Source organism: Drosophila miranda (assembly GCF_003369915.1).
Source record: "Drosophila miranda strain MSH22 chromosome Y unlocalized genomic scaffold, D.miranda_PacBio2.1 Contig_Y11_pilon, whole genome shotgun sequence".
NCBI classification, from domain to species: Eukaryota; Metazoa; Arthropoda; class Insecta; order Diptera; family Drosophilidae; genus Drosophila; species Drosophila miranda.
The window spans coordinates 85,106-99,877 of NW_022881594.1; positions in this window are offsets into that span (position 1 = coordinate 85,106).

Sequence of the window (14,772 nt, forward strand, 5' to 3'; positions counted from 1 at the left end):
GGAAGGGGGTGTGGCGAAATTTTGAAACAAACTCGTCTCGGTCCGATATATTAGGAGTGTGGATACCAAATTTGGTTGCTCTAGCTTTTGTAGTCTCTGAGATCTAGGCGCTAATGTTTTACTCTAAGCAAAGCCGCCTATGCTACGTGTGTGTTAGAGAGGGACAGGGCGAGAAAAAATTAAATTGTTTTCTTGATGCTGGCTATAATAATTATACGATCTGGTTCAGATTTTGCACTCTAGAAGATATAGTCATCTTCTACGCTTCTTCTTTTTAGTTTTCTCGTATCGTCGAAATTGTAGATGCCACAGATTTTCGCCCTTTGTGGGGGCGGAAGTGGACATATCACAGAAGTCTGGGTCCAAAACATCGTTGCTCTAGCTCTTATAGTCTTTGAGCACTAGGCGCTGAAGGGGACGGACAGACGGACGGACAGACGGACAGACGGACAGACGGACAGACAGACAGACAGACAGGGCCCAATCGACTCGGCTATTGATGCTGATCAAGAATATATATACTTTATGGGGTCGTAAACGATTCCTTCTGGACGTTACACACATCCACTTTTACCACAAATCTAATATACCCCAATACTCATTTTGAGTATCGGGTTTAAAAGAGGAAGCAACGGATTGACGGAGTAATTGTATTCGTGTTTGTAAATGTGTAATTAATTATGATTTCTGTGCGGAGTTAATTAGGAGAGAGTTAGATTTGATTCCGGTAGTGACTTCTCGTGACTCTCGCCGATCTGCAAATATGATTTCCCACAACCTTGTGCCCATTTAAGTGTTCTTCCGCCACAGCAGTTTTAGGTATTCATCGAGGAAAGCGCTTTCGCCGATGGAGCCATAAACTGGAGAAAAGGTATGAGTGGACTTAAATTCTGTTATTAATAAATTACAACTTGAAACAAGGAAACTAGGGCCGGTCGGTGAGTGAGAGGGAGAAGAGCCCACTCGCATTGGTTTCGTAACATTACGGAATCAGCAAGCAAGTTAGTTTGTCCATTTCGGACGTGTTTTGTATATCATTTGTATGGCACATAGCCAAGTATTTGTAGGACTTTTATACATATATTTCATTTAGCTATTCTTTTAATGTGGGTGATTATATTATGGTATTTGCGGGTAATGTTATTGTTTTAGCCAGTAAGTGAATAAACTTTATAATGTATTAATCTAGCGCTTTGCTTTCGCTGGCAAATTCCCCATGTAGGACGCCCCGGACAAAGGGGCCATTCCGTCATTAAATCGAACGGTTTGGAATGGCCATGGTAGGGTGCGCGACACGACCTCGACAACACCAGAGGCGGAGTTGAGATACCTTTCCAGCACACATCCACCATTCTATTCAGGGATAAACAGTGTCTCCCGGTTAAGCATTTTCGTCGTGACACGCTACTTCATTCGCGGTATAATGCGTATAGGCCACCAGCAGGAGGGGGGCAAGAACATCACTCCAATAGCCGACGAGCAGAGGCCGGAAACCCAAAGCGTGTGCTTCCCTTCGCTGAATAACAGCTAGCCTGGCAGGATTCATATACACAGACGTGCGTAGGTGACACGTTACATTTATGAATCATAGATATAGTATTATAACTAAAAATTGGCGCCCAACGTGGGGCCACACCTATTCAGGTGTGACACCATCAACACTGTGACATCCTTTTTGTTGTTTTTAAAACTTCCCGATTCAGCATAGACGGCATTGACCAAAATTGTTTCTCTGGAAGTGGTCATTGCTCAAGAATATCTTCTTTTCTCAACACCAAGTAGAGGGTCCGTCAGACGATTCGGAAAACGGAAGTAGAAGTTTTGACTTCTGGAGCGTCTTCTGGCCACGTCTGAGGAGCGTTTCGAAAAGTGCATCGATCTTAATAATACCCTACTTTTTCTGAGGCAGGAGTCTTAAACATGGTCTTTTGGGCGCATAGGACTGCAGAGGGAATCTCGTTTACTTACGGAACCCTGCCCACGGCTGAAGGACTGTGCGGAAGGCTTAGCCATTGCTGCTGATGAGTTTTAGCGCGTTGGACATACTCGGATTAATCTTGATTATAGAATTCCGTTGGCCACGAGTGAAATCAGAAGCAGCATGCTCATTTCAAGTATAGAGTGCCGAGCCGAGATTTTTGGACGACAGCGGCGCGAATCACAGCAGCAGCTGGCCACGGCTCGCGCATGCAGTTGTTGTTGGTTTTGATTAGACAGCGACAAGTGCAAGGCGTCTGCGCGCGTACACATTCTTTTCATTTTCTTTTGTGCTTAGGAATTGGGGTCTCAATTAGCATAGGGTCCGTTTCGCATGGGGATTAGCTATGCGTAAGGCAAAAATTTTTATGACTTTATTTTATCGTATCATATTCTTTGCGTTCTATTCTTGTGGTTTACATTCCATGTGTGTTATTTGGTAGGGCTGTTTATTTGCTAGCTCTCTCGCTGTACAAGGGAAGCGAGACTTGAGAACAGCTGTGGCGATTGCTGGGCCATTGACCCTAAGTTGGCAACGTAGGAAGCTATGAATTATAACACGAGGAATCAGTTCTCTTTGCAATTTGAGTTTACGTACAATTACTTATTATTTTTGAATTTTTAGGTCATCTTAGGTTTGCTAGCATAAGTTATCTGACTTTTAACTAGAATACTTAATTTAGTTTTACTATTAATACATTTTTAACTTTGGTTTTGTCTGCGTTTGATAAGTAAGTGTTTAGGTTTTGTCGTGTAGTTTTTGTGGGATATATTTTTGTCAGGACAGTTAGGAATTAAGTTTGATTTATTTTTTTGTACAATGGAGAACCCCGATAACGAGCCTGAACCGGCTCCGGCGCCAAAATGCCAGTTGTGTGGGAAAACTTTGGCTTCGGCTCCTACATTGAAAACAAAGTGCAGCCACGAGTTTCACAAAACTTGTATTGAGTCACATGTCAAGACCCATACTACCTGTCCCACATGCAAGACGCTATGCGTCGATAGAAGTACTCCTCATAATACCAGGTCCCAGGCCAAGCAAAACGAGCAGCCATAACCGCTGAAAGAGTTAGTAGCTTGGTTACACAGGCCATCAGCACGATGCAAAACGAGGTGGTAGCCCAGCTCACGGACAAAATGGCTCAAATCATTCAGTCCAGCATAGCAGCACATTTCCAAGAGACTGGCAATAGCATTCCTCAAGGGAATAGACGTGGGGAAGCGGATAACCCGTCCAACAAAATAGGGACAGAGAAGTGGAGGAAACATTCCGACAGGGACTGAATAGTCAGTATTCAGCACAGTTTCAAGCAGTGCAGTCTCAGATCTGAGTCAGCGACCGGACAAAGTCGCCCATATCCTCAATAGTTGGAAATTACGTTTTAATGGGACCCAAAAAGGATTGAGCATTGATAATTTTCTCTATAGGGTAGAGGCTTTGACGCATCAGACTCTCGAGGGAAATTTTCCAGTTCTGTGCAGTAACGCCAGTCTGCTTTTTGACGGAAAGGCCAGAGATTTTTATTGGCGTTACCACAAGACTTCCAGATCGATGAGATGGGACCGGTTATGCCAAGCCCTAAGAAATCAGTTTAGGGATTCTCGAACCGATGTGGATATCAGAGAAGCGATAAGGGACAGGAAGCAAAAAGAAAAAGAAAATTTCGATTCCTTCCACGACGCTCTGGTACAGCTGATGGATGATTTGAAACTCCCATGTCAGAGAAAGCGATTGTGGAAACTTTACGGCGCAATTTGCGACCTGAAATTAGACATGAGCTCCTGAATGCCCAAATCGACTCCGTAGAACGTTTGAGAGAAGTCTGTCGTAGAAGGGAGGGTTTTCTCGACGACATTGGGCGGAGTCATGGGTACCAGAAATTGATTCCTTTCCGGAAACAGGTTGCGGAATTGGTAGAGGAAGCCCAATTAGAGGAGGCCTCCGAATTCTCGGATGTAGAAGAAGAGGACGAGGTGGCAGCCATGGCACTGATTTGCTGGAACTGCCGAAAGGAGGGGCATCGCTACCACGATTGCGATAGCAAAAGGAAAATTTTTTGCTTTGGGTGCGGAGCACCTAATAAATATAAGCCGTCGTGTAGCAAATGCCAAAAAAACGGCAAAGTGAACACCCAGCCTCGCCAGCCGGTCAGTGTTCAGCGCAAGCAGTCGAGTGCAGAGGCGAAATCCCAGTAGGGATACTTAAAACTACCGCCCAGCTTCCGTCTGAGAAATCAGAATCCGACATACACCAAGCTTTAGTCTGGCCACAACTAGTCCATGCCAGATCCCATTCGCTTTTCACCAACGACCAACCCAGTAATAAGTCCCTCACAAGGAGTGCAAGAAGGATGAGAGCGTTCCGGCAGGCGGCGAAAGCGATTAATTGCATTCGTTACAAGCAGAAGGACAAGCGTCCATATGCGGAAGTTCGCCTGTTGGATCAAACGGTCCTTGGTCTATTGGACACCGGAGCAGCTATGAGTGTTATTGGCGGAAAGTTAGCAGAAGTCCTTTTAAGAGAGGAGTTGTAAATGCTTCCACTGCGGATGGACGGAGGCAAGAGGTAGTGGGACGACTGCGGACACCGGTGCAGTATAAGGGTGCAGTGAAGGACCTTGAGCTGCACATTATTCCAACGCTCAGCCAGGACTTGTATTTAGGGATCGATTTTTGGTCAAGTTTCGATTTATTACCACCCAGCATGTCGCTGGCAGAGATAGTTCATGAACCGCAGAACCTCAGCCGAGCGGAAATGGACCAGTTGCAAGCGACCATCAATTTATTTCCTTCGTTTTCCGTTTCCGGTCTAGGAAAGACGGCTCTGCTTTCGCATTCAATTGATGTAGGTGATGCAAAAGCCGTGAAGCAGAGACACTTCCCTGTATCTCCTGCGGTAGAGAAATTGTTATATGCGGAGATAGATCGGATGATCAGCTTAGGGGTGATAGAGGAATCCGATAGTGCGTGGTCATCACCAGTAGTATTGGTGCAGAAGCCAGGAAAGGTGAGGCTATGTTTAGATAGTAGGAAAGTTAACGCGGTGACCAAAAAAGACGCGTATCCGTTACCACAAATTGATGGGATTCTAGGACGTCTTCCTAAGGCGTTGTTTATTTCGAGCCTGGATCTTAAGGATGCCTATTGGCAAGTTCCCTTAGAGCCGAGCTCACGCGATAAAACAGCGTTCACGGTTCCGGGGAAACCTCTCTACCAGTATAAGGTAATGCCTTTTGGTCTCACTAATGCTTCGCAGACCATGACAAGGCTGATGGACAAGGTAATTCCGGCCAGTTTAAGAAATGAAGTTTTTGTGTACCTGGACGACCTTTTGATTGTGTCGGACAGTTTTGAGTCACATCGGAGGGTGTTGAGTGAAGTGGCAAGTTACATAAAAGCGGCAGGGTTAACGCTGAATGTGGAGAAAAGCAAGTTTTGCATGAAGTCAGAGCGGTATTTGGGGCATATAGTAGGCGAAGGGGTGATTCGTACAGATCCGGATAAGATTTCGGCTATGTCCGATTTTCCTTTGCCAAAATCCCTAAAGTCTCTGCGTCGCTTCCTAGGTATGGTAGGCTGGTACAGGAAGTTTATAAGCAACTTCGCATCGGTAGCCGCGCCTCTCACGAACTTGCTCAAACCCAGACAGAAATTTTCAATGACTCCAGAGGGTCAGGAGGCTTTTGAAAAGTTGAAGGAGATGCTTTGCTCAGCACCAGTTTTGCGTAGTCCTGATTTAAGCAAACCATTCTATGTTCACTGTGACGCTAGCAAGACAGGCGTTGGGGGAGTGCTGGTGCAGAAGACGCCGGAGGGGGACGAATATCCGATTGCGTTTGTATCGAAAAAACTCAACAAAGCCCAAAAGAATTATTCGGTCACCGAACAAGAATGTCTGGCCGCAATAGTTTGCATAAATAGGTTCAGAGCTTACATCGAGGGGCATGAATTTACTGTAATCACTGATCACGCCTTTTTAAAGTGGCTCATGTCACAAACTGACTTACACTCACGTCTAGCCCGATGGGCATTAAAGCTGCAGAGTTTCTCGTTTAAAATCGAGCATCGTATCGTCACGCTTAATGTGGTTCCGGATGCTCTTTCTCGCGTAAATGTGGAGGAAGTGGCGACTCTAGACGCGAGCAATGGGTTGTTGATGGATTTGGAATCGCCAGAATTCAAGGCAGAAGATTACGTGGAGATCGGAGAAAGGGTTAGGGGCAATATTGATAAGTTGCCAGATCTCAAAATTGTAGATAACTTGTTGTATCGTAGGTCAGATCACGCAACAGGAGAGGTGCTACATGATTTGGAAACTCTGGATTCCTCAAGAGTTAGTGGTTGACGTTTTGCGTAACGCGCACGACAATCCACTGGCTTCCCATTCACAAAACCCTAGAAAGGATACGGCGGTATTATTACTGGCCTGGTTTGGTTGCCGATGTGAAGAAGTATATCCAGGCTTGTGATGTCTGCAAGACTACCAAGGCCCCAATACAATCCAGAGACCGAAGATTGCAATTGCGCCCGAGTCACAACGTTTCTTCCAGAAATTATATGTAGATTTCCTGGGGCCATATCCCCGTTCAAGAAGTGGACATATAGGCATCTTTATCGTCCTCGATCACTATTCTAAATATGTGTTTCTTAAGGCAGTGAAGAAGTTGACCGCGGACGTGGTAGTCAAATACATGCAGCAAGATCTTTTTCATGCTTTCGGGGTTCCGGAGACAATAGTATCCGACAATGGCACACAATTTAAGTCTGAGGCATTCCAAAAGCTACTCCGGGAATATAAAGTTTCGCACATTCTCACGGCCCTGTACGCACCCCAAGCTAATGCTTCCGAACGTGTAAATCGCTCGGTGATTGCAACAATCCGACTGGGACGAGCACCTCAGCAGCATTTGCTGCGCATTGCGTTCGGCGGTGCATGCAAGTCTGAATGCAACTCCATATTATATGGTGTTCGGACAGCATTTCATCACGTCCGGGGCAACATACAAGCTTCTGAGAGCATTGCGGGTGATGGACGACAGGTCAGCAGTTTTCTCGCGGGAGGATTCATTAGCCTTGGTTCGAGGCAAGGCTCTAGAAGTCATGAAAAAACAGAACGATAAGAATGAACGGCAGTATAACTTACGGTGGAGAGACATATCCTACAATGTCGGCCAGGAGGTGTTCCGAAGAAATTTCAGGCAGAGCAATTTTCAGTCAGGGTACAGCGCGAAGTTGGGTCAAAAAGAAGATAGGGCAGGCCTACTATGAGTTAGAGGATTTGCAGGATCGTTACGTAGGACGGTTTCACGCGAAAGATCTTCGTCAGTAAACCAACTGATTCAAGCTGTCCTGTTATCATTCATGGGAGTGTGACCCCCAAGCCTGATCTTTCGGGGGTGCTTTTGTAGCGCTTGTAGCAGGAAATGCTGAGTTTTTTTGTGGCGCCATCTAGTGCTCAGAGTGGCAGGCGAACGACAGGTCAAGGGAAAACCAAAAAGACGGTAACAGGTCAAAACGTCAGGCTATCTCTGTTGAAAATGCATCCTGGGACCTGTTAGAGGATTTGCCGCCAGAACGTTGGCGTCCCTATCGGCTATTCCCTCGTGAAAGTCAATTGAGTCGGTTGCGTATCGGTCCGACGGAAAGGAAAAACCAAGAATTTAGTGAAGAGAAAAACTCTAGGGAATCTAAATATCTAAATCCAAGATTCGACTGCGAGATTCTTGGTTGAAGGCGAGTGGGCTATTCAGTCGTCAGAAGCCGTATAGCGCTGAGTCCAGTTGGGGTAAGTGCTGCGGGAAGAGAAGAGAAGGGCTAAAGGAGAATAAAGAGTTGTCCCATTTGTAGTCTTGGCGCTTAGTATATCGAGTTAATCAGTGCGGATTCGATCGTCCAAGGAAGCCAGCCAGCAAACAACAGCAGCCGCAAGCCTAACAAAGTGGCGTTAAAACCTTTGGGACTGTCTGGAAAGCGCTCAGCCATCGGAGAAGCGAGCGTGGAAGCAGAGGGAGAAGACATTTGAGGAACGCTCGGTCCCCCAAGCGGCTAGCTTCCCGAGGCGTTGGCGTCGGCACTTTAGTAGTTGTAGTGGTCGCTTGTCGGGCGGATAGGAAAGCATATTTGTGTTCTTCGCCTGAAAGTATGCCCGATGGTATTTGTACAATTTATATATTTATGTACATAATATATATATAAATATATTTATATATATTATATTATTTATACAGGTATATATCACACCTCACCGAGATACTTATTAATTATTAAGTTTAGTCCCCATAGTTAGTGTATAGTTAGGTTGGCTTAATTTCTTGTTGTGGTGTTACATGTTAAATGTTCCTGGTCGTGTGAGGGCTAGCGCCATCTAGGGTTGACATTAAGAATATGCTTCAAAACGAACAAAAATCTCCCCACCATGTCCATAACCATTCAAAGTGAATGGCGAAGGATCGTGCAAAGGCAGATCCGGAGAACAAAATTTTTGTTGGTCAGTAGATCCGCCCAAATCTTTCTTTCTCCTCGTGGGCGTACAAGCATTCAGTTGCGCGGTGAAAAAAAAAAATAATAAAAATAAAATTAAACCGCCGTAAATAACCGTGGTGTGAAACCAAAGTGCACTCGATCGGGAAAAAAGAACCCAAGAAAGCAGATTGGGCTCTAATCGAAAACTTTCCGCTTGGAGGTGAGCAGCCCCAACACAAAAAAAAAAAAAAAAAACACCTGGAGAAAGAAGGAATTAGCACCTCAACCCCATCCCCCTATTTTCGCAGTGCCAGTTCCAACCGGAATCGGCACTTAGTTTGGGAATTATCCAAAAGCTGCAGCCCGAGCTTTAAGCCCCCGCACTACGAACCAGCTGATCCACCAAGTCGCGGGCAGTGAACTTTGGCTGCGCGAGACGAGGACAGCCGTCTGAACGGGCTTAGTGCGGCGAAGTGGCGTAACCGTTTCGCATTCAAAACCGGGCCAAGAAACGGAAACCGGTGCTGGCAGTCAGCGTAGGGTGGGCGTGGCACTACTCCGTGCCAGCAAAACAGAGATGTCCGCCGCGGTGGTAGATCCCTACTCCTTCTCTGCACTATCTTTGCCCCACTATACTTTCCGTACCCCTAACGATCCTTTCCTTGTCTGTCCCCCTCCCATTCCCAAAAAGAGTACGCGAATTTTAATAAAATAATACCAGCAGGAGCGAAGCAACCTAACTGGAGGGTTACCCCAAAGAACCCATCCCCATTTCCGACCAGAGATCAGCCGTGGAAGCGAGCGCGTACTCCTTCTCAGTTAGCCGACCACCAGCTTCATCGTGCGAAGATTCTCTTCGTTACTCGTTACAGTAATAATTATTTTATTTGGCGCCCAACGTGGGGCCCGAAAGGCCTGAAGGTCAGGTTTGACGTAATTGTAAACGTTACAAAGCGGAGTTACATCAACGTATATGGTTGTGTGTGACCCCAGCCAAACTTGACCCCGAAGCAGAAAAATTGTTGAGAAAGTCCATAACACCTGCGAGCAGTGCATAGTCATGCACTGGCTTAAGACTTTTGTTCCCTGTTTCCCACCCCCCTTCCTTAAAGCCTTCCTTTTGTCCTGGAATTGGATCCTGTGATGGTGGATGCTTATTAGTTTCCGATAACGGTTAGCCCGCATCGGAGTATGATCCATAACCCTTGCTCGATGGTAAGCTGCTCTGGAATCGATAATAGCTTCACCATAGCTTTATTGCCGAGCAGTATATGCCATAGCAGTGAAATCTAGATGGATTCACTGGTATGTGGAAGTTGGCTGGACACAGGGTTATTAGTGGAGTAAATCTACGACCTGCCGCTATACAGAAGCATATTAGTGAATACATTCGCCCGTATCCCTTGGAAATTGACAGGTACCTTGGGTAGCTTTGGTTCAGTTCTCGCCGGAGTCAGCTAGAAGAATCAAAATTATTTTTTGTTGCCGCTCAACTCGAATCGGGGTTATTAGGGTGCCTCCGTCTTTTGTTTCTCTCTCTACTTTCTAGTGATTGGTCTATTCGTGCGCCGAATTACCGCTTCGGTAATGTTTCCTCGATGGGCGGCTGACGAACACCGTCGTGATCCTGGTATGGGCACGCGGGCAACAACGTCGTCCGTCCCTATGTTTAGGCGTTCGCCGCAGACAGGAAGGGGCCTAGAGCTACTACTTGGGTCACGATTGCCGAAGATACCTTTTCTTTATTTCCCCCTTTTTCGCTCTACCACGCATAGTTATTGGCAACCTTTCGGAGGGAAAGGGTTGCATGGTTTCCCCCAAAATCTCTCTATCAAAGATCGTTTTTTTTGCTTTCCCCGATATTATTGTTTTTTTTTTTTGTTAATATTTGTCTGAACTAGATTTATAGGAACGTGCTTAAAGCTAGTTAATATATAGGATAACTTTACAATGCCGGTAGACCGAAGCCCGGATTATAGGATTCAGCCAAAAGAGAGCGAAACCTTTTGCTGTGTATGCACGCAAGAAGTCGAATACCCAGGCCAACTATTAGCTACCAGCTGTAACCATTATTTCCATCACACCTGCTTTAGTGCACGTTCAGGAAATAAGAAAGTCTGTCCAGTGTGCAGAACTGCGCTGAGCAAATCGACCCTTAATTTGGCAGAAGAACTAGAAGCAGCTCAAGCCTCAGGCAGCCAACCAGGGGCAGTTGCAGTGACCAGATCCCGTTCGAAAACACCTAAATCACAGCAAAACCAATTATCCGCTGCCAATATGCAGAGTGGGGTCCGAAGTGTTAGCCAACCCGAAGGGCCTAGTGTGTCCGGTCCAATGGCCGCTCCAGATCGTCCTAGAGGCCAACCGCCAAATTCTGCGGCAGCAGTGGTGTCAGCTTCAGCAGCTCGAACGGGTCTGCCAGCCACGGATGGTAGCTTGCAACAGACCATTGCGGACGCAGTGACAGCCGCACTAGCACAGCACACTCAAATGCTAGCTAACGCGATTGAAGCGGGGTTTCAAAGATTGTCGCTCCAGAATGCAGCTCCAGTTCCAACGGAAAGAGTACACCCAGCCCATAGGCAGTCCTCTCCCGTTAGGTCAAATCAATCCTTTGAGCAACTCTTTAGGTTATCCGCCAGGGAAAACGCAGCATTGCCAAACTCAGCGTCCGAGCGACCGACTAACTTGTCAGCCCCACCCGAGTCGCAGCAATCACATCAGTTGCGCGCGGATCGGATTAGCCAGATAATCACGAACTGGAAGTTGAGATTCTCAGGGCGCTCCTCTATGTCAATAGATGATTTTTTGTATCGCGTCGAAGCTCTGACCAGCCAGACATTAGATAGCAATTTTGAATTGTTATCTCGCTACGCAAACTACCTGTTCGAAGGAAGCGCGGGTGAATGGTACTGGAGGTATCATAAAAGCGTACCAAGAGTGCGCTGGATTGATCTCTGTATTGCTCTGAGATCGCAGTTTTCGGACGGCAGAACAGATTTAGAAATCAGAACCGCGATCACCCAGAGGAAGCAGAAAGTCAACGAACCGTTTGACAGTTTTTATGAGGCCATAGTGGCGCTTGCAGACAAGCTCGTGCAGCCGATGACCGAGCAGTCCTTGTTAGAGGTGTTGCGAGCAAATCTGCTCAATGAGATACAACATGAGATTTTATATGTGCCCATACCGAACAGTGTGCAGTTGCGACAAGTGGTCCGCAAGCGTGAAAGGTTCATCGAAAATACTGCTAAGCCAATCCCGGCTACTCGACGATTTGTTCCTCGCAATCAGGTGAACGAAATGTCCATCCAGACAGAAGGTCTGGTAGAAGCCGATTCGGAAGAAGCTGACGCTTTTGATATCGACGCGATGACGCTTTCTTGCTGGAATTGCAATAAACAAGGCCACCGATATCAAGAGTGCGAAGCAGAGCGTAAAGTATTCTGTTATTGATGTGGTAAGCGGGACACATATAAACCATCGTGCCGAAAATGTAGCTCGTCAAAAAACGAGTTGGCTCGTGCACCGATATCGAGTGCACGCAAGTTAGTGTCGAAGGCAACGAATACGGAGTAACCGGGGCTACGTCAAGCTCACTCCCCCTACCTCCTGACATGATAACGACCACTATGATACCAGTACAGGACGACGATCAGGAAACGACCCCTGCGCCTAGCAAAACTCGAGACCGTAAGCGTAGGAAGCTGTTCCGCACGCAGAGTAAAAATGCGCGCAGAGCATTATTAGCCTCTGTTATTAGTAATATCACTGACCTACGACCCTACGCCAATGTCACTCTGTTTGGCAAGACGATAAGTGGATTAATGGACACAGGCGCCTCAATCAGCTGCCTTGGGGGTAAATTTGCAGAAGAGTTATCTCGAACAAACCCTGAGGTCAAGCCGATGAAGTCAGCCGTGCGAACCGCAGATGGGAAAAAGCAAGTTATTCTAGGTAGGATCTCCACACTCATTTGCTTTCGTGGAAATTCCAAACGAATATGCCTTTATCTTGTACCATCGTTATCGCAGGAGTTATATCTAGGAATAGACTTTTGGAGAAGCTTTAATCTACTGCCGTTCTTCTTAATGAGCAAAGCGAATAACAATAGTTTGGCGGCTATAAACTTTGACAACCCGATGCAAATACCTTTGTCGGAATTACAGCAGAAGGAACTAGTAGCGATAGTACAGATGTTCCCTTCGTTTGCCGAAAAAGGATTAGGAAAGACAAACTGGCTTACACATGACATAGAAATTTCCAAGACTCGGCCCATAAAACAACGCCACTACGCAGTGTCGCCTGCAGTCGAAAAATGTATATACGAAGAGTTGGACCGAATGTTAGGCCTTGGGGTGATTGAAGAATCAGATAGCCCGTGGTCTTCCCCGGTAGTAATTGTGCGTAAGCCAGGTAAGGTTCGCCTTTGCCTTGATAGTTGATAGTTTGCCGGAAAGTTAACGGAGTAACAGTCAAAAATGCTTACCCTATGCCCCTCATTGATGGCATTTTAAGTAGACTTCCAAAAGAGCAGTTCATTTCAAGCATCGATCTTAAAGATGCTTACTGGCAGATTCCGCTTACTCCAAGGGCTCGGGAGAAGACGGCTTTTGCTGTGCCTGGGAGGCCGCTATATCAATTCACGGTGATGCCGTTTGGTTTATGCAATGCCCCACAGACCATGTCCAAACTGATGGATAAAGTTATCCCACCATCTTTGCGAAATGAGATTTTCATTTATCTCGACGACTTATTGGTGACTTCGGAGCCCTTCGAGAAGCACATGTCCGTGTTGAAAGCGCTGGCCGACCGACTGTCTCAAGCTGGACTGACGATAAACGTAGAGAAGAGCAAATTTTGCCTGAAGGAAGTGAAATACCTGGGCCACGTGATAGGGTATGGGATGATACAAACGGATCCCGAAAAAGTTGCTGCTATTCGGGAGTTTCCAGTGCCACGATCGGTGAAGCAAGTGCGACGATTTTTGGGAACCACTGGATGGTACCATAAATTTATTAAAAACTATGCCGGAATTGCTGCCCCAATATCAGATACACTAAAGCAACGTCGATCGTTTGTATGGACCAACGAAGCGCAAAGGGCGTTTGAAAGTTTAAAAGACCAAATGTGCGAGGCACCAGTCCTACATAGCCCCGACTTTACCATTCCATTTGCCTTTCATTGCGATGCCAGCCACACCGGAGTTGGTGGCGTGTTAATGCAAACGGATAGCGATGGTAATGACATCCCAATCGCACTCATGTCTCGCAAGCTGAATCAGTGTCAGCGAAACTATTCAGTCACGGAGAAAGAGTGCTTGGCAGCCATAATGTGTGTGAAGAAGTTTCGAGCTTATGTGGAAGGACACGAGTTCTCCATCCATACCGACCATGCATCATTGAAGTGGCTAATGTCACAATCGGACCTAAGTTCTAGATTGGCAAGATGGGCTCTCGAATTGCAGGGGTTCAACTTCAAAATTTTCCACCGCAAAGGTAGCCAAAATGTTGTCCCAGATGCTCTGTCGCGGGTGCACACCGAAGATCTATCGGCATTCAGCTGCGATGGATTGGTAGACCTGCAGTCTGATTGCTTCAAGTCGGCAGAATATTTGGAACTAATTCGAAAAATTAAAGGCAACCAGACACAGATGCCAGACATTAAGGTGATCGATAATCTCATATATCGGCGAGCAGAACACGCGGCTGCTGATCAGATCGCTGACGACCTGTGTTGGAAGCTGTGGGTTCCAACGGAGCTGGTGTCCGATGTTCTAAAACAGAGCCACGAACAGTCGCTAGCAGCTCATAGCGGCATTAATAAAACGTTGGAGAGAGTTCGACGTTATTATTATTGGCCAAGTTTAGTAACCGATGTGAGAGCGTTCATAAACAGCTGTTCGGTCTGCAAGTGCACCAAGTACCCGAATCGTTCGTTACGACCCCCATTAGCTCCAGTGAAGGAAACTCAACGAGTGTTTCAGAAGTTGTTTGTGGATTTCCTGGGTCCGTATCCACGAAGCAAATCCGGAAATATCGGTATCTTCGTTGTTTTGGACCATCTTACAAAATAACCGTTTTTAAAACCCGTAAAGAAATTTACAGCGGAGGCGATAACTCGATTCATGGAAGAGGACCTATTCCATTGCTTCGGGGTACCCGAAGTGGTTGTGTCCGACAATGGAGTACAATTTAAGTCCCATCACTTCAATTCGCTGTTGAAAAAGTACAATGTGCAGCATTTTTATACGGCTTTGTACGCACCTCAAGCCAACGCATCGGAACGCGTTAACAGATCCGTTATTGCCGCCATTAAAGCTTACATCAAGCCAGA